We start from the raw sequence: 25,855 nt of genomic DNA on the forward strand, positions 1-25,855 counted from the left end.
GGAGAGGAAGTGGGGAGAGACCGTGACATCAGGACACGATCACTGAAGACTTGCTGGGAAGATGCCTGCGACGTGTGGACCTGAGGGAGAACCAGGGGCTGAGGAAGCCTGCTGTCCAGCCTCACCATGTGCATTTGGTTTCACGGTCTGCTGATCTTCTTAAAGAAGCCATGTGCAATTTTAAGAAATAATAAAGGGAGGAGGAGGATGAAGATGGTGGAGCAGGAGGATGCGGGGTCCACCGCTTCCCACAAACACATCAAAAATACATCTACATGTGCAGCTGTTCTCACGGAAAACCACCCGGAAACTGACAGATCTCTTTACCACCAAAGCTCCAGAAAGATCCCCCTCCCAGACTTCAGACAGTACTACAGAGCTACAGTAATCAAAACACCATGGTGTTGGCACAAAGACAGACATGAATAAATAGAACCAAATAGAAAGCCCAGAAATAAACCCACATGCCCATGGCCAATTAATCTGCAACAAAGAAGGCAGGAATGCACAATGGAGAAGAGACAGTCTCTTCAGCAGTTGGTGCTGGGAAAGCTGGACAGCTGCATGTAAATCAGTGAAGTTAGAACACTCCCTCACACCTTACACACAAATAAATTAGGTCTTTATGCCATTCTGAGTTTAAGACATGACATCATAGAATTTCTACAAGAGAACATAGGCAAAGCATTCTCAGACATAAATCATAGCAACATTTTCTTAGATCAGTCTCCCAAGGCACAAAAAATAAATGCAAACATAAACAAATAGGGCTTAATCTATCTTAAAAGCTTTTGCACAGCAAAAGAAACCATAAACAACACAATCTACAGACTGGGAGAAAGTATTTGCAAATGATGGGACTGACAAGGGGTTAATATCTAAAATATACTAATGGCTCACACAGTTCAATATCAAAAAAAAAAAAAAAAACAACCCTATGTAAAAATGGGCAGAAGGCCTAAAGATATTTCTCCAAAGATGACATGCACATGGCCAACAGGCACATGAGAAGATATGCTCAGTAACACTAATTATCAGAGAAAAGCAATTCAAAACTACAAGCAGATATCACCTCACACCAGTCAGAATGGCTGTCATTCAAAAGTCCACAAATGATGAATGCTGGAGAGGCTGTGGAGAAAAGGGAACCCTCCTACACTGTTGGTGGGGCTGTAGTTTGGTGCAGCCATTATGAAGAACAGGATGGAGGTTCCTTGAAAAACTAAAAGTAGACTTACAATATGATCCAGCAATCCCACTCCTGGGCATATATCTGGAAAAGATGAAAACTCTAATTCAAAAAGATACCTGTACCCCAGTGTTCCTAGCAGCACTATTTACAGTAGCCAAGACGTGGAAGCAACGTAAATGTCCACTGACAGATGACTGGATAAAGAAGATGTGGTGTATTTACACAACGGAATATTACTCAGCCATAAAAAGAATGAAGTGTGGTCACCTGCAGCAACTTAGATCTAGAGATGATCACACTAAGTGAAGTCTGACAGAAAAAGAAAAATATCATATGATATCACTTCTATGTGGAGTCTAAAAAAAAGAAACAAATGAACTTATTTACAAAGCAGAAACAGACTTACAGGCAAAACAAACTTACGGTTACCAATGAGGAAAGAAAGTGGGGGAGGGACAAATTAGGACTACAGGATTAGCAGATATGCACCACTACATACAAAACAGATAAACAATACGGATTTACTGTAGAGCACACGGTATCTCGTATTAACCTACAATGGAAAAGAATCTAAAAACACATGCATCTATTACTGTCTCACTGAATCACTTTGCTGCACATCTGAAATGAACACATTTTAAGTGAATTATACTTCAATTAATAAAAAGGAGTAATAGATTATTACCCTACAACTCCATCCAGTTCCCCCCACTGGTAACATGTCCAAAGCTACAACGTCACAACCAGGAAAGTGACACTGACACCGTCCTCAGAGCTGATTCAGATTTCCCTGGATTCACACGCACACACACGTGGGTGTTTAGTTCTATGTGGTTTTATTACATGTCTACATGCCACTGTGTTTTAAGCAAAAGACTGTCTAAAAGATAATTACTTGAAGAAATTCATTTTCAGGAAGTATTCATATGTTTGCAATGGAATGCCATTTTTTTTATGCTGATTTTAAGTTACATGCTATTGAAATGATCAACTCAATATGCCTTTGATCCTGTCTTGAATTTCAGGCAATGGACTGTTTTCCTAAAGGTGCAGACCTAACACGTCTGTCTAGAGAAGTCTGTCTTGTCCAGTGAAACTAAATTTCTGTGTTAAGTAAAACCCACAGATTTGAAAAGCCATTGCACAGACTGAGAGGAATTCAGATGCATATTTACGGTGTAGAAGTGGCTTTTACGGAGGGAAAAAAAGGGAGATGGAAATTCATTACTGCTTAGAAAGTTAGACACTGTCCAAAGTAGGAAACAGATTCGCGTTTCAGGCTGACGTACCCCTTAAAGACGCATTTTGAACAATCAGCTCCAGTTACTAGCGCGATCCTCACCCTGGCTCGGATGCTTCCTAAACTAGCTGCAGTTAGAGCCCCGGGGAGTCTTTACTACCATCTTCTGGCCCCTTTAGGTCTGGAGTGAAGGGTGGACATCAGGGCTGTTTAAAGGGTCCCTGCGTAATGCTAATACGTGCCCACGCTGAGAACCTCCAGACCGTGAGGAGGTTCTGGATGATAAATGTTGTGAACATCCTGCTTGCAGAACTGAAGAGGCAGAAGTCCTGCGGAAGCATCACATCCTGACTGAGCCAGAGCGACCGCAGCTTTCGCTCCCCCCACCTTGTGCAGACCTGAGTGCGCAGGCAAATATACCAGCTGGGAACGGGGGTGGCCTGTCCTACAGACAGACGCCTCTCGTTCAGTCTTTTGGGTGCAACTGAGAATTTACTGTGGGAAACACTGATAAAACACGGGGTTAGTCAAACAGACCTGTGGACATTCTTGTGTGTGTGTGTTAGCAGAAATGACGTCTCTTTCCTGACTGCTGTGAAAAAGCGTTCAGAGAGACAGCTTATAGTGATTTAAATGCAGTCCAGGACAGCCCGTTAGCGCCGAGCAGTCGGGATGCTTCCAGCCCCAGAATGTGCGCGATCCCAAACTGACTGTGGCTGACCCTGTCACCCCACGTATCTCCCCCCTCATCTCAGACAACAGCCCATCCCATGCGGTTCGGTTCATGATGACTAATGGAAACCAGCCCTCATCTCTCCGTCGGGTGGACCTGTGTGGTACCGTGCTGGGTCGACTGTAACACCCCCACCCCCACCTCTCTGTATTTCACTAGGGAAACAGCTGAAAGAATTAACCTCACAGCTAACATTTGGTAGGCTGAATCACTGTGAAGCACTTGTGAGTGTGCTACCTGCATGAACTCACTCATTTCTACCACCATCCCGCGGGGCTGGCAGCATCTTCAAGCTGACAAGTACGAGACAAATTGCTTAAGTCAACTGCCCAGAGCAGGTGCCTAGCGATGTCCAGAATCTGAAAGCAAACCCAGGCCACGAATGTCAGCACAGCATCCTTGCCACTAACCACCAAACTGTCCTGCCTGCCAGCCTGTCTTCCACAAACTCAGGTTACAAAAGGTGCCATCTAGTCTGTAAATAAGTAAACACAGGAGTTTATGTATGCACGTGTAATTGATATACGTTCATGAAACACTATGTATTACGTGTTTGTGAAATACTATGTATGTATGTATAACCTATTACATAGATGTGTGTGAATACTTTAGGATACTAAATGTGTATGATACTAAATATATCTTTGTACATATAGATGTGGCTTGATATGTAGGGGGGTATCTGTACATTTTGTTTCAGTTTTGTTTTTTGAGCTACACACGACCAGTTCCGTGGGATGTCCTTAGAGCTTCCGACTGACTGTACCATGCAGCTAGCCAGAGACCCCTGACTTCCGGGGTGGTCCACACTCTCAGCACAGAACAGAAGTCTCCTGCAAGATGCCCGAGATGTAACTCTCTCGCAGTATGACTTGCGTTTGGCAACTGGTGTGCAAACTACAGAATATGGATAACCTTGAAGTTCTTTTACAAAATCTGTTCCTTTTTTCTCTCCTCCCTGCCTTATCCAGATAGCAAGGGAGAGTGTGTAACTGTTTTATTATTTACACAGAAAATCATCGTTCCATTTCGGTTCTGAGTGAGTGTGGGAAACTTCGGGGGACACACTTTGGAGGACGTGGTAGACGACCTGAATAAAAGCGCTGCATTTATACAGTCACGAGTTACGTCTGCAGAGATTCACGCTGGGGTTGGCAACTCTTTGCCAGTCAGATGGCAGATCTGGAAGTCTGTCTAGAGGTTTTAAGAGAAAGAAAAAGCAGCTCCTTTTTGCAGGTTTGATGAGAAGGAAAGTTCCGCATGGTTTGGAATATGGTACAAATGGTGAGGTCTGTACCTTTGGCCCGGTCTCACGTTTCTGAGCACTCTATGTCCACAAGGGGAAGATGCATTTACAGGGGCAGATGTTTCCCTATATTTTTCAATGTGTTTTAAACATTATTTGTATATAAGTAAGTGATTATTTGATAAACTGTATCAAAGATTAAACATAAATATCATGAGGTAATTATTTTCCTTAACTTAAAACACATTTAATGACTGAGCAGTAAAGCGAAGGCCCAGTATTACTTTCTGTCCACATGAGGATAATTACGATTTTTTCCAAAATAACTCCGTGAGATGGTTTAAGATTTCGTAACGAAAGGATGTACCAGTCCTCCGTTCACAGAGCGATCACGCAAGAGGGAACAGTTGCTAAAAGATGCTCCAGAATCTGCACGACCAGTGATGCAAAGCATTTCTGTGCTCTCGTTAGCATCAGATTCGCTTTGAAGACTTTCTTCCTCTGACATGTCAGGGTGGGACTCGGTTCCAGGCATGGGGCGAGGGGTGCAGACGAGCTGTCACTCCTCTCCGGGCCGCACCATCTATCACCCTGTCCCCTGGCATCTCCCAGAGGCTCCCAGAGTGTCCCAGACTGAAGCCCAGGCCAAATTCTGTCCGCACGGCCGGAAAGGCACAGACGGGCCCTGCAGCTGTGGTCCGAGCGCGGGCGTCAGGGCTCCACCACGGCATGGACCAGATACCCGGGGACCTTCATCCCCAGCCTTTACAGGTGCTGAACTGTCTGTCATTGGAGCAAATGACGCTTCCTCAAGGAAGCCAAACCACTGGCATTTAGCCAGTTGCTGACAAGCTAGCACCTGTAAAATGCAAAAGAAAACACCAGGGGTGGGAGTTGCCTGGGGAGCAGAACCTCCATCCTGCCAGCGGACTTGGCAGTGCCGGCGGCCAACTGCAGCCCCGCTGTGTGACAGGAGCTCAGCTGGAACCAGCTCGCCTGTACAGCAGACGGCACGACCCAGGGCCTGGGATGTGTACTTTCTCGAGCTGGATGGTGAGCTCCGTGAAGTCTCTGGAAAGCCTTCAAGAGATGAGTCTTTGGCATGATTTTTTAAGTTTTATTTTATTTTTACTGCCCCGAGAAGTCACGCCCTGCGGGCTGCTTTCTGCTGTGTTCTTGTTGTCTGTTCACATTGCCCCCCCACGGGACATTTGCGACTCGGCTGGAGGCTGTTCTCTTGATGTCTGTCCAGAATCCAAAGGCTCGGAAGCTTTAGTCCCAGAAACAAAAGCTGGGCTCCGGGGCTGGGAGGGGGCCTTCCAGTCAATTCTAGCATAAAAGGGGAGCGTTTAATCTGTGTCCACGGCAAAGCTTTGTCAACCTCAGGATGCCTGAACAGGGCGGGCCGGGGGCGCTGACCGCCCTGCTCAGTAATGGGCCATTCACTGGGCCGGCGGTGAGAAACGTAGGTGGGGTATCTGCCTGCAAAGACGCAGGAATTCAGTAGGAAGCTCTAGCCCACTGGGCAATGCAGACAACGGGGCTGCCTGCAAACCACACAGCAGTGACGCCCTCGGCCACCCTGGGAAAGTCTTCAGATGGGGCTTGGAGTCCCATCCAGGAATGACTCTCCAAGCCACACTTTCTTGAGGAAGCCAGAGTCTGTGTGTCATCATTGGCATCTACCCTTTATCATTCTGTCAGAAATGTGTACAGGCTGCTTCTTAACCTGCTTAAAAATCAGTGTTCTCCACCATCGCGTGGTTTTCTAGATTCTTCTGTGCAACAAATGGCTTGGAAGAAGAAAACTTGAGTTACTCCTCTCTCTCCCTCTGTGTTTAACTGCTGCAGAGCATCTGGTGCTTGACACACCGTGAACTCCACTCAGAAACAGTCAAAGTCCTTGACTGGAGAGACCTGGAAAACTGAGGCGTGGGGCTAGCTCTGGGGGACCTGTTTTCTGGCCTTTTCCATCTCTGAGCAGCTCCCGCCTTCCTTGGCTGGATGCTCCTTCCTACCTGTCCAAAGCCAGGCATGGGGGGAGGTCCTTCTCACACCCTGAATTAGACTTCCTCGTCCACTTTTACGGGTCCTGGGATGACGCTGGGCCCATCCAGGTGGTCCAGGGTGCCTTGCCTGTTCTCAAGTCGACTGATCAGCAACCTTAATTCCAGGTGCAACCTTCAGCCCCCCTTGCTGTGTAACACATCACAGATTCCAGGCATTAGGACGTGGGCACGTGTGAGGGGCCGGGGGGAGGAGCTAATCTGCCTTCCACAGCAGCTGGATATGTTCTCAGATAGAGACGTTCAGGTGGCAGACACACACACAAACGTGTACAGTGCCCGTCTCCTACGCCCTGCCGCTCAGCTACCCAGAGGTGCTCACTGCTGACGGATTCGCGTGCATCCTTGTATCTCCTCCTCTATGATTTTACAGCACAAAATCTCCTTTTCTAATACAAAGTTCAAACTAGATGCGTTATTCTTCAACCTGCCTTTCTCATCCATTAATGGGCCTTGTTGAACTTTCCATGTCAATGCAAATCTTGTCCTAATTAGAATGCCACAGACTTGAATACCATAGAGGACGCAACCGTTTCCTAGGGATGCAGTTTGAGGAACCACAGCTCTCCCACTGAAGATGGGCTAGATTTAGTGACCCATGTTTTAGGAACACAACGAGGGGGAAAGTGACCAAGAAAAATGAGTTTCAGATCTAGGTCGTAAGAGGGGACACGCCCTTGCTCTCTCTCTGTCTCTGTGTCTGTCTCTGTCTCTCTCACCTTGTTCCTGGAACCCAGCGCCCAGCCTGTGCGGAAGCCCCAGCCAAACAGACAGACCCCTCTGTTGTCTCAATGACCAGTCTTCCTCAACCGCCAGACACGTGAGTGAGAAAGCCTTCTGGAAGCATCCGTTCCCTGCCCAAGCAGGGTGAAACTCTTAAATACCTAATACATGTAAGAATTAAACGCATGTAAGAATTCCTTATATCACAAGTGAATACTGCTACCTTTAGCTTCCCTGTCAGATACGGAGTAGCCTCGTGTCCGAAATACGGCGTTATTACAGGGAAGTCTTTGGGGCATTTTGGAAAATCTTGGTGCAGGATGTTAATTGTTTTGAGTCATTCACGGAAATTTCTTTGTTACACTTTACCAGGCACATTTTACAAAGAACACAAGAGCCCTCCTCTGAACCATAATGTAGTAACATCACAAAGTACAATGTGCCTGAAACCCCCAGGGTGGCGGTGGGGCCTGTCTCCCAGACCCCCTTTCCCAGCAAGCACAGCCAGGGGCTCCAAACATTTTTCTGTTCACTTACACCTACTTGTAAAAATGTGTAAGTATTCATCTTCAACTTGTTGGTATTTATTACTTTGCAAATTATTTGCCTGCGTTCACTGTATTCATATACTATTGACACTGTAAAACCAACACTGGATTAAAGAAAGGATGAGATTAACATCAAATTATAATGCAAAAATATTTTCCACGTATTTTTACATACAAATAATGCACAGTCAGTTTTATTCACATTAAAATATATACTAGCTTTAAGAACGTCCGGGACGGCTGACTTTTAATTATTTTGTTAATTGTACTGTCTTAACATATGATTAGCGATGATCTCCAGGTGTAACACATACTCCAGGGAAGTTCATGGCTAATAACAGTGTGTGTAAATACACGTCTTCAATAATGCGCTTTGTGATTTCAGATCCGGCAGGCGATTGCTTGTCTGATCTCACTCAGTGTTCACTGTCTTGACCCCATGATACGGCTAATGAAATGCTTCCACCAGGGTCATACAGGAGAACGGTCAGCTGTCCTCCTATCTTGTTTTCTTGGACTAGAGACAGGGATAAATATTTCCAATCCACTGTTCCTTTACTGGAAAATTTTAAGCTACAAGTCCATTCTGTGGGGGCTAGATTAGTTGAACCTGAATGAAAGAAGCCACAAATGTACTTAACATGTTAAGCAGACACTGTAAGTTGGGAAGGAAGTGAAAGCCGGCTCTGGGCTCCTACAAGCTGCACAAACTCCTGACTAGCCCTCAGGATAGGTCACGTTCCCAGGGCAGGACACAGCCCATCTGTCGCGCAACCAAGCGAGGACTCAGTACCAAGCCGACTGTTAGGAATCAATACAACTTAATCACCCTCTTAACTATTTCAGTAGAAATAAATACGAATGGAAGTCCTAGTACCTTCTTTCTACATCCATGTTGGCTGTCCTATGGACTTCACCCCATGCTGAAGACCATCAGATCAGACAACCAGCAGGGAGTGCAGACAGATTAAGGCTGTCTGTGGAATCACCCCCAGGGGGAATTTTAAAAAGAAAAAGCTCTTTAGTATTCTGCAGTTAATTTCGTAGATGGGTGAGTCCTGTGGGAGAAGGACACTTTTTGAGGTACCGAGAAATGGAAGGCCTTAAGGCGGCGTCCATTTCCACAAATTACACCAGCTCTTCTGGTATCAGGACAAGAGTTGTCCAGGGCTGCCCAAATTTGGTGACACAATCCTCCAGCTATTTCTCCAAGGAAAGAAGCTTTTGGGAAATGCTTATATGATGAATGAAGGAACCAATGAATCATGAAGAGATAAAAAGGTTCCCCTGGGGCGGTGGGTACAGCTCAGTGGTAGAGCGTGTGCTTCGCATGCATGAGGTCCTGGGTTCAATCTCCAGTACCCACATTAAAAAAGAGTATTAACAAAGAGAAGAAAGTTCCTCCTGAATTCTGACATAATCCGTACGGGGCATTCCATCCTTCAGGATGGCGGCCACCAGCATGTGCCACAGGGAATGGAAGGGCGTCGTGCTGACTCTGTGCGAGTGGGCATCTGGGGCTCCTTGATCTGGTACTCAAATCCCCCTTCATGGCGGTAAAAAGTACTGTTATGTTCCAAAGCTCTGTTTCCTCGCATATCTTTTTTTGTTTTCTTTTTTTTTTTTAAACTTCTATTCTGAACTACAATGGAGTGCCTACTCAAGATAAAAACTTTGAGATTGTTTAAGGGGACCCAATAAAGAATTAAGAACGTGGCCAACAACGCCCTTTCCTCCTGGGGTTCTGCGGCCTTTCCAGTGTGGAGCTGGTACCATGTGTCCAGCAGCAGCTGGGGGGACTGATTCTCACTGTGGCCCAGGAGCCCCAGAGGGAGAGATGGAGGCCAAGAACAAAAATCACACTAATTTGGAGGGAGACATGGGATGTTCCTGAGGTACCGCTCAAGATCAAGAGACACGCTTGATTTCAATGTAGAAAGTATTAGAACTTCCAATTTTCGTTATTTCTACATGAGCAGTTAAGAGAGTAGTTGAGATGCATTGAGTCCTAACAGTTGGCTTCAGAGAAAACGAATGAAGGCTGATTTTGAATGACAAAGATTGACTTCCCTCTTCCCATTATTTTATTGTTCATAAAGTAGCTGAGAGATAGTGCATGTTCTTTAAAAATTAAATTTTCCAGAAGATAGTTTGGATCAACACTGGATAAAAGTGGAGGGAGGGACAAAAGACTCAAAACAGACTTACACTATGATCCAACAATCCTACTCCTGGGCTTATATCCAGAGGGAACCTTAATTCAGAAAGACACCTGCAGCCCAATGTTCACAGCAGCAGTATTTACAATAGCCAAGACATGGAAACAACCTAAATATCCGTGGACAGATGACTGGATAAAGAAGTTGTGGTATATTTATACAATGGAATACTACTCGGCCATTAAAAATGATAAAATAATGCCATTTGCAGCAACACGGATGGCCCTGCAGATCATCACACTAAGTGAAGTAAGCCAGAAAGAGAAAGACAAATACCATATGATATCACTTACATATGGAATCTAAAAAAAAAAAAAAAGAGAGAGAGACAAATGAACTTATTTATAAAACAGAAACAGATTCACAGACATAGAAAACAAACTTATGGTTACCAGAGGGGAAGGGGATGGGAAGGGATAAACTGGGAGTTCGAGATCTGTAGATACTGACTCATATATATATAAATAGATAAACAAGTTCATACAGTATAGCACAGGGAACTATATTCAGTATCTTGCAACAGTTTACGGTGAAAAAGAATATGAAAATGAATATACGTATGCTCTCATATGACTGAAGCATTGTGTTGTACACCAGAAATCGACCAACATTGTAAACTGACTCTACCTCAATTAAAAAAAAAAATGGAGGAAGGGATAATATTGGTTCTTGGGAAAACAAGCCCTTTCTCCATCAGTGGCATGTATTCAAGTGTTATCTGAATATTCCAGTAAGTTATTTTGACTTTTTTTTTGAGGGGGGAGGTCATTAGGTTTATTTACTTATTTTAATGGAGGGACGGGGGAATTGAACCCAGGGCCTCATGGGTGCTAAGCATGCACCTGCCATGGAGCTAGACCCTCCCCCTCCCCGTCGCTTATTCTGTATCCATTGTTCAGCACAAAAAGTAGCAATAAAAAATCTTGATACCTGCTCTGACTGAAGAACTCAATGTGTTTCCTTTTTTATGGTAAAACCAAGGACAGTAAACTTCTTTGGACATGGTTGTTACATGTAGAACAACTTGCCTTGAGTAGGAATAAATTCTAGGTACTCTTGCCCTGAGACTGCTTTACTGGTTAACTGTACCTGCTTTATTTTTGAAGCAATGATACCCAACAAAACACAAAGACCGACTCGTGTGCCAAGTGCATGGGTAGCCTTAGAAAAGCCCAGAAAACAACACCGCTCTCCCCAAGCTCTTATGAAAGGAGAATCCTGACCACTGGCTCTAGGCTTCTGCCAAATTTCGCTCAATTTCTTACAATAGCATCTTAGCCAATTCCACTACACAGAACCACATTTGTGTCACCCCTCAACCCTCAGGAGCGCCTGCATTAGGACGACGTCTGTAGAGCCTTCCCGTTAGGTGGAAGCGTCAGACAGCACGGTAACGGCCGGATGTGGAAACCACTCCCGCCAGGTGACGGACCCAAAGGGCTGTCGTCTGTGATGGACTGGAAGCCCTGCCTTGGAACGAAGCCTGCTATGTCAGTGGTTCCATTCTTAAGCAATCCTCCTCAATCCAACACATCTTACTTAACCTCCATCAAGGGGTGTGTGCCACACCCAAAGATCCAGATCACCGTCGCAGTGTCCCGTGGATGGAAGCGCTTCGGTGTTCTGATGAGCTGTCCTTGATGACTTCAGTAAACTTCATCTTGTCTTGAAACCCTTGCTGAAACAATAACTATCATCCATCAAGTAAGTGAAACAGGAACAGTCAAAGGCGAAGTTTGGACATACTGGTAGAGTGAGACGTCTTCCTCAAGGGTCTTTCAAATCCTGATTTTGGCAGGCATGGCTTTGAGGTCTGCTTGCCTGTGAATATATTTTCCTTCTCATACTGAGAACATAAAACTTGTTAATGCATCTGAGCTCCAAGACAACACAGCATTCTGAAGTACCCTGACACTGTTGAGCACGTTGACGTGAACCTCTGGTAGACGTTGGCAGAAACTGGCTGTGTCCCCCAAGCATTCTTAGACTCTAAGAACATGTCTGCTACACAGATCATGTGGTTTCTGTCCTTGATAGCAACACGAAACAGTAATTAATCAAATAAAGATCTCTCAGCCCATCTGTGTGCAAAGCTTAAACGTATAGTCTAAGGGTGGTCATTTTTAAATTTTTTGGTAAGAAACAGCATTATACATGTGATTCTAAGGGAAAAAAATAAAGATTATGTATCTGAAATCATTTGCACATCGTGGTTTTTATATGAAACAAAGGCATTTAAAAATTCTGTGTTATTGGAGAGTCTTAATTTATGTTTGTATTCTTTTTCTTTTCAAACCATGCTGATCTTTCAAAGCATAGTGACAAAAGTCACAAAACGCACATGGAACCTTGTGACACCATCAAGTGTTGGGACGTCCTCTGCAGCCACAGAAAGGGCAGTATACCCACCTGGGCTTCCCGGCGTTACGTCATGTCTAGGGAGTATTTCAGGCAGAGGGAACTATTGTTTGGCTATTTTTAAAAATAGTGGTTTAAAAAATTTTTTATCTATTCATTTCATATTAGTTCCAGTTAAAGTTATTAGAACAATTGGTCAGAACTTCAACTGTTTGTGTGCACATTCCTTTTATATGGACAGTAGTGGTCTGGAAGCATCGGGCTACGTGAACACACAAAGTCCACAATGATATTTCAAGAAAACCCTTTGTGCACTAAAAGAATGTAATCAATAAGATTCATGTTGAAGTAACTTTCAGAAAAAAAGGGAATAATAATATTCACCTCCTTGAGATATGTTGTAATGCTAAGAACTGAGAAAAGCCCTGGAATTCAGAATGGAAGGGACAGAGTATGCAATTCCAGAGGGAAACATTTGTTGTCAAGCTTCACCAAAACACTACCTCATGTCCAATGCCAAATGATTAGCAGATGCACTACCTCTTTCCTTAAAAGATAATGACATAGACAAAAATGAATTTAAATAAAAAACATAAATTATTATTTTTAAAATAGGACTCACCAAAAAAAAAAGCCCCTCAAAAGACCAGTGCAAGTCTTCATCAGGACAGAGAAAAGACAACCCTGTGGAGTAATGTCTTTTGAGTTTCAAGGGCAGATTCCACCACTGATTCTGGGTACAACTTTCTGCTTAATTCTACCACCTGGAAAAGGGAAATGAGACTTCGCCTGCCAGGTGCCAATGCCGTGGCTACAAATGCAAGACAGCAGTGAACAGAAGCAGAAAGAGGGAGAACACCTTCATGACGCCTTCTAGGAGGTCACGGGCAGTCGCCCTCCTTGCCCTGTACGGTCAGCCAGCTGCCACAGTTCTCTCCACGACGCTCAGACATTAACTTCCCAGGAGTGTTTTACATGCAAATGTTTGCATCCTGGTGAACTAAGCTGGGGGAAGCAGACTATGTTCTCTTCAACATGCACTCAAAACTCCTGATTTTATATATTATATACATATAATATATAACGTATAGTATATTGAAGTAGATTGGCATAGAAATATATTAGAAAAATACATTACATATTATACAATGTGTATTATACAAATAAATGTAGAGATGACCAAGAAAAGAAAGATACGTTTGTATGTAGTATAAATATTGCAATAATTTTTTCTTAGTCATCCTATCATTTTGGCTGCTATTATGAATACAATGTATTTTTTCTTATTTTCTATGGGGTATGGCCAGAATAGGGAGAAAATTTTATTCTATATGACTACTTGTATCATTTGTCTCAGCAGTTTATCTTACACATTCTTAAACACTTCTAATTTTTTAATTTCTTAGATACATAGTATTAGCAACTGCGTACTGAACTCTGTAACTTGAAACATGTATATATAATGATTACTTTTCCTGGCATTTGTGCTTCAGCGAGAACCTTCAAGGCAAAGTTGATTAAGAGTGGTGAGGGCCTGCATCCCTGGTTTTTATCTTGATTTTAATAGAAATTGTGCATTGCTTCTCTCTTTATTAGGATAAGAGGGAGTAACTAGTCTGCTTCATGGTTAGGTTGTTGTCCTCCGGTCCTGCCTCAGACTTTTTTTTTAGGAGTAGCTGCTAAATTTATAAAAAGCCATCCTTCATCAGCCACCATGAATGCACACAGATGGTTTTCTCCTTTTGTTTGCTAGAACAAAAGGTCTTTAACCATCATTGCATCCCAGGCTTAAAATATCGGCTATCTTCTTGAATATCTTAGATTCTGTTGACTAATAATCTATTTATGATTGTTGAACCCAGTCATGTACAATAATCATATACATTATTCTACATTTTTTCAATTTTTTTGTACCTTAGCAAGTTACAGCATTAAAATTATGCTGATATCATGAAACTGGATTGTTTCCCAGTTTTTTTTTTTTCTATAGCCTAGGAAAGTTTACATTACATAGAAATGATTTGTACCCTAAATCTCAAATAGACCTCAGCTGTGACACCATCTGGGCCTGATGTATATTTGTTTAAACTTGCATCTCTTTAAATTACCTTTTCAGCATCTTGCTTGATTATCTGTAGATTCAGTTTTCTGCCTCTTTGAGAAGAAGTTTGGGTAGTTTTTCAGGAAATCAATCATTTGCTTTAAAATTCTCATATGTATTGCAACAGAGGTGCACAAAGCATGCTCTTGTAAATCTTCTCATCTCTTTGGTATCTGAAATTACACTGCTAGTCTCACTCCTCATCTCATCCAGTTTTTGCTTTGTCTAATTTTCCCTCATCCAACTTTCTGAAAAAAAAAATTTAAGTTCAAAGAAATAGTGTTTGGATACATTTATGACATTTAAGATTGCTACTATTTATACTACTTTAGTAATTTCTAGTTTTATCTTTACTCTTTAATTTTGCTTTTTCAATTTTTTTTTATCAAGTTGAGGAAACTCCTCTCTATACCTAGTTTACTGAGAGTTTTTATCATGAACATGTGCTGGATTTTGTTAAACGCGTTTTGTGCATCCACTGACAGACCCTGTGATTTTTTCATTCTTAGCCTGTTGATGTCATGGATTACACCGACTGGTTTTTGAATGTTGATCCAGCTTTGGATTCAATTCCGGGGTAAATCCCACTTGGTCACGGTGTATAATTCTCATTATACTCTTGTAGATTTGACTTGCTCATACTTTCTTGAGGATTTTGCATCTATGTTCACGAGAGACACTTATTAACGGTTTCTTGTAATACCTGTCTGGACCTCACAGAATGACTGAGGAAGTAGTTAGTCCCTGTTTCTACCTTCAGAACGAGCTTGGAGACAGTGTTACCGTTCCTTCTTTAATGTTTGGTAGAATTCAGTAGTGAACCCATTTCTTTTTTGGAAGGTTATTCACTATTGATTCAATTTACATAAAAGAGGTCTGTGCAGATCATCTCTTCCTTCTAGTCTTAGTTTTGGGAGGTCATTATCTTCTAAGGAATTGGTCCGTTTCACCTAGGTTATCATATTTGTGGGCCTAGAGCTGTTCACAGAATTCCTTTCTTCTCCTTTTAATTTCCACAGGGTCTGCTCCTTCCACAGTGATGATCCTCTTTCATTTCTGGTATTATTAATTTGTACCCTCTCTGCTTTTCTTAGTTAGCCTGGCTAGAGCAAATAAAATAAAATTTTTGAAAAAAGCAAATAAAATTGCTTTTATTCATTTTTTTTTAAAACTAGCTTTTGGTTTCACTGATTTGCTCTATTGATTTCTTACTTCCAATTTCATTGATTTCTGCTCTGATTCTGTTTCTTTTCTTCAGCTTACTTTGGATCCAGTTTGTTCCTCATTTTCCAGTTTCCTAAGGTAAAAACTTGGATTATTGATTTTAGAGCTTTCTTCTTTCCTAAAATATTCATTCAATGCTGTCCTTTTCCCTCTAAGCACTGCTTTCATGGCATGCCACAAATTTTGGTAAGTTGTGTTTTCATTTTCATTTAGTTAAAACATTTTAAAATTCTTCTTGAGATTTCTTCTTTGATCTACATGTCATTTACAAGAGTATTGTTAAACTCAGAATGGATCAAAGACTTAAACATTCACGACAAGGTACAATAAACCTCCTAGAAGACAATATAGGCAAAACATTATCTTGCATACACCTCAGCAATGTTCTCCTAGGGCAGTCTACCAAAGCAATAGAAATAAAAGCAAGAATAAACAAATGGGACCTAATTAAACTTACAAGCTTCTGCACAGCAAAGGAAACCATAAGCAAAACAAAATGACAACCTATGGAATGGGAGACAATTTTTGCAAAAGATGAAACTGACAAAGGCTTGATTTCCAGAATATATAAGCCACTCATATGACTTAATAAGAAAAAAACAAATAACCCAATCCAAAAACGGGCAGAAGACCTAAACAAGCAATTCTCCAAGGAATAAATACAAATGATCAGTAGGCACATGAGAAAACGCTCAGTATCACTAATTATCAGAGAAATGCAAATCGAAACTACAATGAGCTATCACCTCACACCAGTCAGAATGGCCATCATTCAAAAGTCCACAAATGACAAATGTTGGAGAGGCTGTGGAGAAAAGGGAACCCTCCTACAATGCTGGTGGGAATGCAGTTTGGTGCAGCCACTGTGGAAAACAGTATGGAGATTCCTCAAAACACTCGGAATAGACTTACCATATGACCCAGGAATCCCACTCCTGGGCTTATATCCAGAAGGAACCCTACTTCAAAAAGACACCTGCACCCCAATGTTCATAGCAGCGCTATTTACAATGGCAAGACATCGAAACAGCCTAAATGTCCATCAACAGGTGACTGGATACAGAAGAGGTAGTATATTTATATAATGGAATACTATTCAGCCATAAAAATGACAACATAATGCCATTTGCAGCAACATGGATGTCCCTGGAGAATGTCATTAGAAGTGAAGTTAGTCAGAAAGAGAAAGAAAAATACGAGATTGCTCATATGTGCAATCCAAAAAAAAGAAAAGAAAAAAAGAAAAATGAACATAAATACAAAACAGAAACAGACTCATAGACATAGATACAAACTTGTGGCTGCCAGTGTGGAGAGGGGTGGGAAGGGACAGACTGGGAGTTCGAAATTTGTAGATTCTGACAGGCATCTGTAGAATAGATAAACAAGATTATACTGTATAGCACAGGGGAATATATACAAGATCTTGTGGTAGCTCACAGTGAAAAAGAATGTGACAATGAATATATGTATGTTCATGTATAACTGAAACATTGTGCTTTACACTGGAAATTGACACAACATTGTAAACTGACTATAACTCAATAAAATTAAAAAAAAAAAAGTATTGTTTAATCTCCATATGTTTTTCTCCAGTTCTCTTTCTATTAGTGATTTCTACTTCAATTCTGCTGTGGCCTGACAGCAGATATTGCATGACTGCTATTCTTTTAAATTCACAAAGCTGTGTTATTTGGCCCAGAATAGGGTCTTGCCGTGGTCGATGTTCCCTGTGAACTTGAGAGGAATGTGTCCCCTGCTGTGGGATGAAGGAGCCTACAGGTGTCAGTTACACACAGCTCATTCCTGATGTATCTGAGTTCCTCTCCCCTTCCTCCTACTGGAATCCAGAGGGGACTTCTCTCCAATATTTACTGCAAGGAACTAGTTGAGCTGGTCTGGGTAAACTCACTAAACCCTGGCCCCCTATTCCCGGAATGTTTAACTCTCAGACTTGTGCACATTGAGTCTCTGGTAATCCATCGATCCTGGGGGCAGTCTGCTCTGTGTCCTCCTCTCGCTCATGGATTTAGGAAGAGCTGTTGATTTTTCTCCTTTCTTGTGGAACTATTTTGCTTTTCTAATGATATTTTTTTCTAGTTTATTACACTGAACACGTAGCTCATTTATAATCAGTCTTTCTCATTTTAGTAACGAAAGCTTAGGTAAATATAAATAGGTCTGTTGTAGGCTTTGGCGTACCGAATTTCCCTTTTTATTACTTGCAAGGTAGCTCACAGTTCTGTTAGGATTTTCCCTTTGATCTGGGTGTTGCTTCACACAATGCTTTTTTTATTTTCTCCAATTTACATACGACTCAGTTTACAAATGATTAGTTTGGGGGGATCAATCTGTATTGCTGATATCTAGCCTTGTGTATAAAAGTGTTCTGTAAAATCTGGGCATTCTAGATTTTATTCGTTTTTTTTTTAACTAAGTCATAATAAGAATGTGACGATATGCATACCTACATGCATGTACAGACACAGATACAATTACAGAGAGAGATGTGGATAAAGACAGACACTCAGATACAGACACTGATTCAGATACCCTGCCCATATTTTCTTAGTCCCTGTGATTCTCATGAACACTGCTCTGGTCTGTCTACCCATCTTCCAGTGCTGGCATCTGTGTCTCCTTGGCTCAAGGCCTTGTCCGGCCGCCCGAGCCCGCTCTGGCCAAGCACACAGCATGCCGGAAGTGCCAGGGGATGAAGGCCTCCCACAGTGGCCCCAACCGATGGCTGACGGGGGCTGATGCCGAACAGCTCCAGCTCCCTCTTCTCCTGGGAGTGAGAACTCCTAGGTTTGTGTCCTGCGCTGCCTCCTAGAGACCCGCAATGGAATTCAGGTCCAGCTGTCCAGAGGAATAACTGGCTGGAGAAAACCCTTTTCTGAGCTTCTACCCTCGTCTCACTTCCCTTTTCTCTCACTGACGTTTGTTAAGATCACATCCCAGATAAATTGCTCACATTCAAATCTTCGTCTCAACATTTGTTCCTGAGTAACACACACACACTGGAAAGTAAAACACAATTTTGTCTCCCGCTCTACTAATGTCCAGGGACAGCTCATTCCCTTACTTAATTTGACCAGAACAGAAAGATCTGGAATGACCTTGTAACATTCTATGTATGAGTAATACATATATCACAGAATTTAAACTCTATTCTGATTCAGATGACAACCTATTATCTTGAAGGAAGCGACATGACATAAAGCCTGGCACACGACGGCGTCCTTCCCCAGTCTGCTAAGTACGCAGCTGGTCTGATAAGGCTTCTCAAAGCAACAGCTGACGCGGGTGAGTCATCCCCACATCAAGCCCGGGATTATTTCAACCCAGTAGAAGCTGGTGTTACCTGAGTTCAGGCTCTTCTTCCCAAATAACAACAGAAACCTAAGTTGGGACAATCCAAATCAGTATGTGAGCAACCTCTATTTTGAGAAAGAAAAAAATAGTATGAGAAGTTTGGCATACGATGTGATATGTGGTATGATTTAGCCTAGGTCTACGTACAGTGGCTGGATTGCGGAAAAAACCCAACCCCCCCATAAAAAAAGAAGTAAATATAGTATGTGCAGCTGAATGACAGTTCTGTAATCACTTCAAAGCAGAGGCAGCTAAAGTTGGAAGACATCCATCAACGTCTCCCATCCCTGGAGCATTCAAACTGGTACGAATAAGGGGGATCCTGGAATGTAATCCTTTTAAAGTTCTTAACTAATGGTCTGGGGCCCAGGCTGTAATACGCCAGAAGTGGCTTAGCAGAGGACAGGTAAATTGTCCTCGGTCTCCTCCACACCATCTCCGCATGCAGACCCTAAATCCTGTAATGCACGAACTGCTGCTAGAGATTAAACGCTCAGAAGCGGAATGGACACAAATTGAGATGAAACCCGCTTTCTACTATCTGGTCTTTCTCAGGGGTATTTAAAAGAATAACAAGAGCGTTTCTACTTTAAATCACCGAAGCCTCTTTCAGGCTTATCCAGTCATCCGGCGTGCAGGAGGGTTTTCAGGAGTTCTTAATCATGGATGATCGCAGAGGTCACGAGTTCACCTGCGTGTCAAAGTGTGTACTGCGTCCAAGTTATTGCTTGGATTTGCTTGATTTCATGAAAACTTAGTCAAAACTATTAATCAGTCCCCTCTTTTGGGGACCCTGGGGATAGGATGTTTAAATACTTCAAGTATTCTGCTTATTACTCAACCGAACAGTTCCCCACTCGGTTTGTGATGATGTAGACAAAATAAACTCTTGGTCTTTAAACAGTCCAGACAACGTTAAATTCTTTGTTACCAAACCTTCTCAGTAAATACACTGGGTATACGTGGACAGACGCGAGTATTATATAATTACTCTTACGTTATTTGTAACAAAAACTCCCTCTCCATAAACCTGAGAACAAAGTTCTGATTTTTCGCTAATGTAGTCTGGCTTACCTCAAAGTTGCTGTTAGCGATGGTTTTGTTTTTCATATACACTCTCACTACAGGTGGGGAGAGTAAAGCCTGTATCCGGGACCTTCTTCCAGGGGCTCGTGGAGAGCGAGGCTAAGCCATCACGAGTGGAAGACGGAGTCACTGCTCTCTGTTTTTCCAGCTCTCCCGCCCCTAAAACTGTACCCCCTTCCATGGGAGTGTGAGCTCCAGCATCCGCCCTGGGGCTGCTGGGCCTGGACAGAGGACTGGGCTTGGCCATCGGGAAGGGAGTGGTATGACAGTGGTCCAGCTCGGATCTGAAGCACCAGGAAGCGTTACGCACTGCTCACATTCCTGTGACCTGGCCTTTGGGAGGTCATGTCCCAAGGAGTCACTGATAAAAAAGAATGGGGTGACACGTGGCACCTAACTGGACACCAACTCCAGCCGGAAGCAGAGCGCCCCAGGTTGCCTATGGGCTTTCATACGTTTGCTGCTGTTGGCTGGGATTTAGATTTCTTTTTTCTCAGCGTTATCGTGGCAATTGCAAACCACGGTTTGGCCATGGAACCATAACTTGCCTGAAAGCCAGTCAGCTAAAACTGGAACAGTTCACATAAAGAACTACCTGGCTCAAGGTCTTGGGGCTGGTACACTTCACAGCCTATTGGGAGGAGCCCCCACCACCCACAGCCCCTGCGGGGCAAACACACCAGGTGGTTTCTTACACCTCAGTTCCTGACCTGTAGTTTACAAATCTTGGGCAAAAGGAGAGAGCCACTGTGTTGGAGACAAGAGAATGTAACAGAGATAAGAGAAAGAAAAGGTAGGGAAAACTAGCAACTTCTAAGGCTGGAAAGCAACAAAGAAATGGATGGTCAGAACTGCCCTTAACTCTCTTATCCATGATTCTGGCTGTATTTGGATCCCTGTTCTTCAGTGAGGCTGCTCTGGGCGATGCCAGCTGAATACCTACCTCTTCAGCATGGTGGCCTCTCGATGGAGACGCTACAGGTTCCTTATTTTCATGTTTCCTCATTGCTTGACATAAATGGAATGACTTTCTGGCTTTAAAACTGGGAAAGCCTAATTAACATGCTTGTTCACCGTTAATCATCAGGGAAACGCAAATCAAAACCACAATGAGATATCGCCTCACACTTGTCAGAATGGCCATCATCAAAAGGTCTACAAATGTAAGCGTTGGTGAGGATGTGGAAAAACGAGAACCCTCGTACACTGTTGGTGGGAATGCAAATTGGTGCAAACACTATAAAAACCAGTATGAACACTTCTCAAAAAATTAAAAATAGAACTACCACATGACCCAGCAATTCCACTCCTGGGTATCCATATCCAAAACAAAAACAGTAATTCAAAAAGATGCACGCATCCCAGTGTTCACAGCAGCATTACGTACAGTTGCCAAGATGTGGAAAAAACCTAAGTGTCCATCAGCAGATGAACAGATAAAGAAGATGTGTGCATATATACAATGGAATACTATTCAGCCATAAAAAAGAATAAAATTTTGCCATTTTCTGCACCATGGATGGACTTGGAGGGCATTAGGCTAAGGGAAGTAAGCCAGACAGAGAAAGATAAATGCTGTATGGTATTACCTATATGTGGAATCCAAAAAATACAGCAACATGGTAAGTGTAACAAAATAGAAGCAGACTCACAGATCTATAGAGAACAAACTAGTGGTGACCCGTGGGGAGAGGGAAGGGGTAGGGGCAACATAGGGAGGAGGGGAGTTAAGAGGTACAAACTATCAGGTACAAAATAAGCTAGAAGGATATAGTGCACATCATAGGGAATCCAGTCAATATTGTATAATAACTATAAATGGGATATAACCTTTAAAACTGAATCACTACATTGTACACCTGTAATGTATATAATATTGTACAGCAACTATACTTCAATAAAAAAAAGAAACAAAAAAAAAAGAAGGAAAAATAGGGAAAGATTTGCTTAGAAGGGTAGATCAGAAGGCTGAAAAAGTTTGCTTCACCTGAGTCCAGTCTACACTGCTCTATTTCACATTTGTGTTTCGTTATGAATTCTTCACACATTAAGGATGTATGTTCAAGTAAATCCCCAAATGCATTCAAGTGAGACATAAATCAGTTTTTCATTACCTTACTTTTACGATAATCCATGCCATTAGAGTATCCTTTCCCAATAGTGCAGAAATAAAAGTTAAGAAGATTCAAATTGAACTTGGAAAGCTTTCCCTTTAGAAAGTAGAAAGACAAGTTAGTATTAATAGCATTTAAACTCCTGGGTTAAAATATTAATACTTCCCAGTTAAAATGAAATTTAATAATGTATAGAAAAGTAATGCATACATTAGCATTTCAAAAGTACAAACGATAAAAGAAAATGAGGCTCTAGTCTTTGTAACACGACTAAAAAATCAGAATCTCCTAAAACAGGTTTTATAAGCCTTGATTCTGTCATCATTAGTGTGCGGTTTCTAGGCTGATCTTATTGAAAACCTCAGGGGAACATATTTTAAAACTTTCTAGCCTAATCTGCTTTGTCCCACTTATGAAAAGTGACTTCTTCACGTAGTTGAAGCTAAGGTTTGAATTGAGTATCACTGTTAAAAAATAAAACTAGAACGAGGCAGTTTATTTTTTCATGTTATATTCTATACACATCACACACACACCCTTTTTCTCACATCTTTAAAAATCTTCAGAGCCCGGAAGTCAAGGGGTAGAGCTAGCTATTTCACTGGCCTGACATCTCAGCCATGACAGGCAATAATACAATCAGAGTGCTTACTTAATTTGCATAGTGCTCAGGGCTCTAAAGACTAAGTGTGTATACTTACTTTTATGGTATCTAAAAAAGAAAGGTCTTGCAAGGAATATGCTTGCAAATTATTTAAAGGTATTGATATGATTCTCCTTAAAAGATAACTTTTAATGTTGCCAACTGGGTATCAGTTGAAATTACAATCGGAAATATTCACACAATTCTTTTCTACTGGGTGAACTGTCAGTGTCCTGTTTGAGACAGAATGTTCCAAACCCTCCCTTTTGTATTCATTGTGGTAGGCTGCGTTCTGAGGTGACCCCCAGTGAGCCCTGCTTCCTTCCCTTGTGCAATGCGTTGTGTAATTCCTCCTGGTAAATGTGAGTGGGAAGGAGTCCTGTACTTCTGAGCAATGGAACACTGTCACATGTCAGGATAACACTGCTAAAATTAAGTCACAAATGACTGTGACTACTATTTTGATGGCCCTCTGTTTCTGGTTCTTTTCATTCGTTATTTTTTTAAACTGAAGTACATTTTATTTACAAAGTGGTGTTCACTTCAGGTGTACAGCAAACTGTTTCAATGAAGCAATTTGTGAGCTGCCCTACAGAGGCCCCGTATGTCAGGAACCTCTGTCCAATAGCATATGAAGAGCTGAGTCCAGACATCCTTCCAATAAACACGAGGGTGAGCTTGGAAGAAACTGAGTGTAAGCCTCAGAGGTCTCAGGCCCCAGGTGATCAGAACCTCATGAGAAATCCTAAGCCAGAGGACCCAGTCAAGCCACCAAATCCCTGATGCACAGAAAGGGTGGGCAATAAAATTTTATCCATTACATTTTGGGATAACTTGTTACACAGCTACAGATCACTAATGCATTCACCACACACCATCTCTGAAAGTGATACTTCAGACTGACTAGATCAATTATAAGCAAGTAAATAGAAAGTGCTGGGTCCTATCTCTTGATATGTGAGGAAAGAACTAGGTATTTACGAAATATTGGTTGGAATTACCTGAATTAAAGATTAAGCACAGGCCAGTTCCTGAGAATACTGATATGAATACCCGTGTTGTTGAAATGCCTCCAAAGGTGATTTCTGGCAGAACTGGTTTCAAGTCCAAAACAGACCACTGATTGGCGGCAGGAGCTTGAGCAGGTAACCTGCTCTTTTTGAGTCTGCTGTCTCATTAGCTAAATGGAAATGCGTGTAGCATTTTTGTGAGACTAAAATGATATGCGTGGAGCTTCTGACACTCAGAGGGTTCTTAGTCCACCACAAATATTATTTTTATGTTCCCAGTCACCAAAGAGCTCTTAGTTTAATAAGGAAGACAGAAATGATTATGGGAAAGTATGCTATGTGTTTTAATGGAGATGGATTCAGTGTACCACGGGAATACAGGCTAAGGGGCAATCACTCCTTCCTCCAAATACTGAGAACATCTTTGGTTGGTTGCCTCTGAGGAAAATGAAAAATCTGTAGGACTAATTTGCCCTATTTAGTAAGACTTCATTAGCTAGCTCTGAAGGTGAGACAGACTTATCAATCACTTAAGAGTTTTCCTAAGTTACAAGGAAGAGAACACAGTGCTTGATCTATAATTCAACTACCAGCAGTGCAAAGATGTTGTGTGAAATACACACACACACATACACATACACGCATACTGTTCCTAATGAATGGCTGTCCCTATTTCACTATCCAGTGCACTGTCTCTGATAATAATGCCAGATCTGCATAATATAAAAAGCCTCATTAAGTGTTTCTTCAGCCCCATGTTGAGGAAATGGGAATTTACATAAGGCACACACACCTCATAAAACTGTCTCACTGCAAACTACTTTGTTTTAATACTCAATTAGCATTCACTGAGCGCATTTCTCCAACTTCACTGGGCAGCGTGAGTTCCTTATCTTCCAGCTCCTTCCAAAATATAGTTAGGTCTACCTTCCCAGCTGAACCAGTTATGAGTATATGCTGGGACACTTCCCCTCTGTTTTGCCTGGCTGCTGCACTGCCCTTACTTAAGTCAACACCACGCTGCTTCAAGGACTGAGGAGAACCCACTGCAGCTCGTCAACAGCTCGTGGAGAGCCAGCAGCTTCGGTGTGAGAGAACAGCTAAGTCTCAGGCTCCTTCTGGAGTCTTCTGATGGAAAAGGGAGGTGGCAACCACCTCCTCAGGTGTGAAGCAGAAGCACAAGGTCCCCCAGACCCCCAGCCTGTTTCCTCAACCCCAGCCGTCTGACCGCACCACAGCTGCCCCAAAGCGATACAGGCACGCTCTATGGTCCCTCTGCCTGTCACACGAATGGAAGACTCTACGCAAACATAAGCTACTATGATTGCTGTCACTGTCACTGTTGTCCACCACGGTCTGTTCACCTCTGCCAGAATGCAGGGATCTGTGAGGAAGAGTTAGTCGTCACCAGGTTCTCCTCTGTGTTGAGAGGGGCCATTGAAAGAGGACAATTATTCCTTCTTTTTGCGTAGAACTCACATTTCTGCTGGTTCAGCAAAGGGAATGAACACATTTGTATCATTTTTTTTTTTTTTTTAGATTCCACGTATGAGTGGTATCATATGTTATTTCTCTGGCTGACTGACTTCACTTCGTACAATAACCTCCAGGTCCATCCATGTTGCTGCAAGTGGCATTATTCCACTCTTTTTCCAAATCAGAGTTTCCTCCGGATACATACCCAGGAGTGGCATTGCTGGATCACATGGTAAGTCTGTTTTTAAGGGACTTCCATACTGTTCTCCATGGTGGCTGCACCAATTTACATTGAAACCAACAGTGTAGGAGGGTTCCCTTTTCTCCACACAAAGAAACAAACTTATGGTTACCAAAGGGGAAAGTAGGGGGCAGGGAGAGGGATAAATTAGGAGCTTGGGATTAACAGATACAAACTACTACATACAAATAGGTAAACAACAAAGACCTATGCAGAGCACAGGGAACTATATTCAGTATCTTGTAATAATAACCTATAAT

The 25,855-nt window shown here is 42.4% G+C and overlaps 1 long non-coding RNA gene and 1 other non-coding gene across 3 annotated transcripts in view; one reads left to right on the top strand and one right to left on the bottom strand.

Moving 5' to 3' along the window:
* Nucleotides 1-25,855, bottom strand: part of LOC135320091 (uncharacterized) — a 483,416-nt gene that overhangs the window by 51,896 nt on the left and 405,665 nt on the right. The window lies entirely within an intron of this gene.
* On the top strand, nt 9,044-9,115 carry TRNAA-CGC (transfer RNA alanine (anticodon CGC)). The gene has a single exon. It is a non-coding gene; the product is annotated as a tRNA-Ala (tRNA).

This window comes from Camelus dromedarius, chromosome X, assembly GCF_036321535.1.
Source record: "Camelus dromedarius isolate mCamDro1 chromosome X, mCamDro1.pat, whole genome shotgun sequence".
NCBI lineage: Eukaryota > Metazoa > Chordata > Mammalia > Artiodactyla > Camelidae > Camelus > Camelus dromedarius.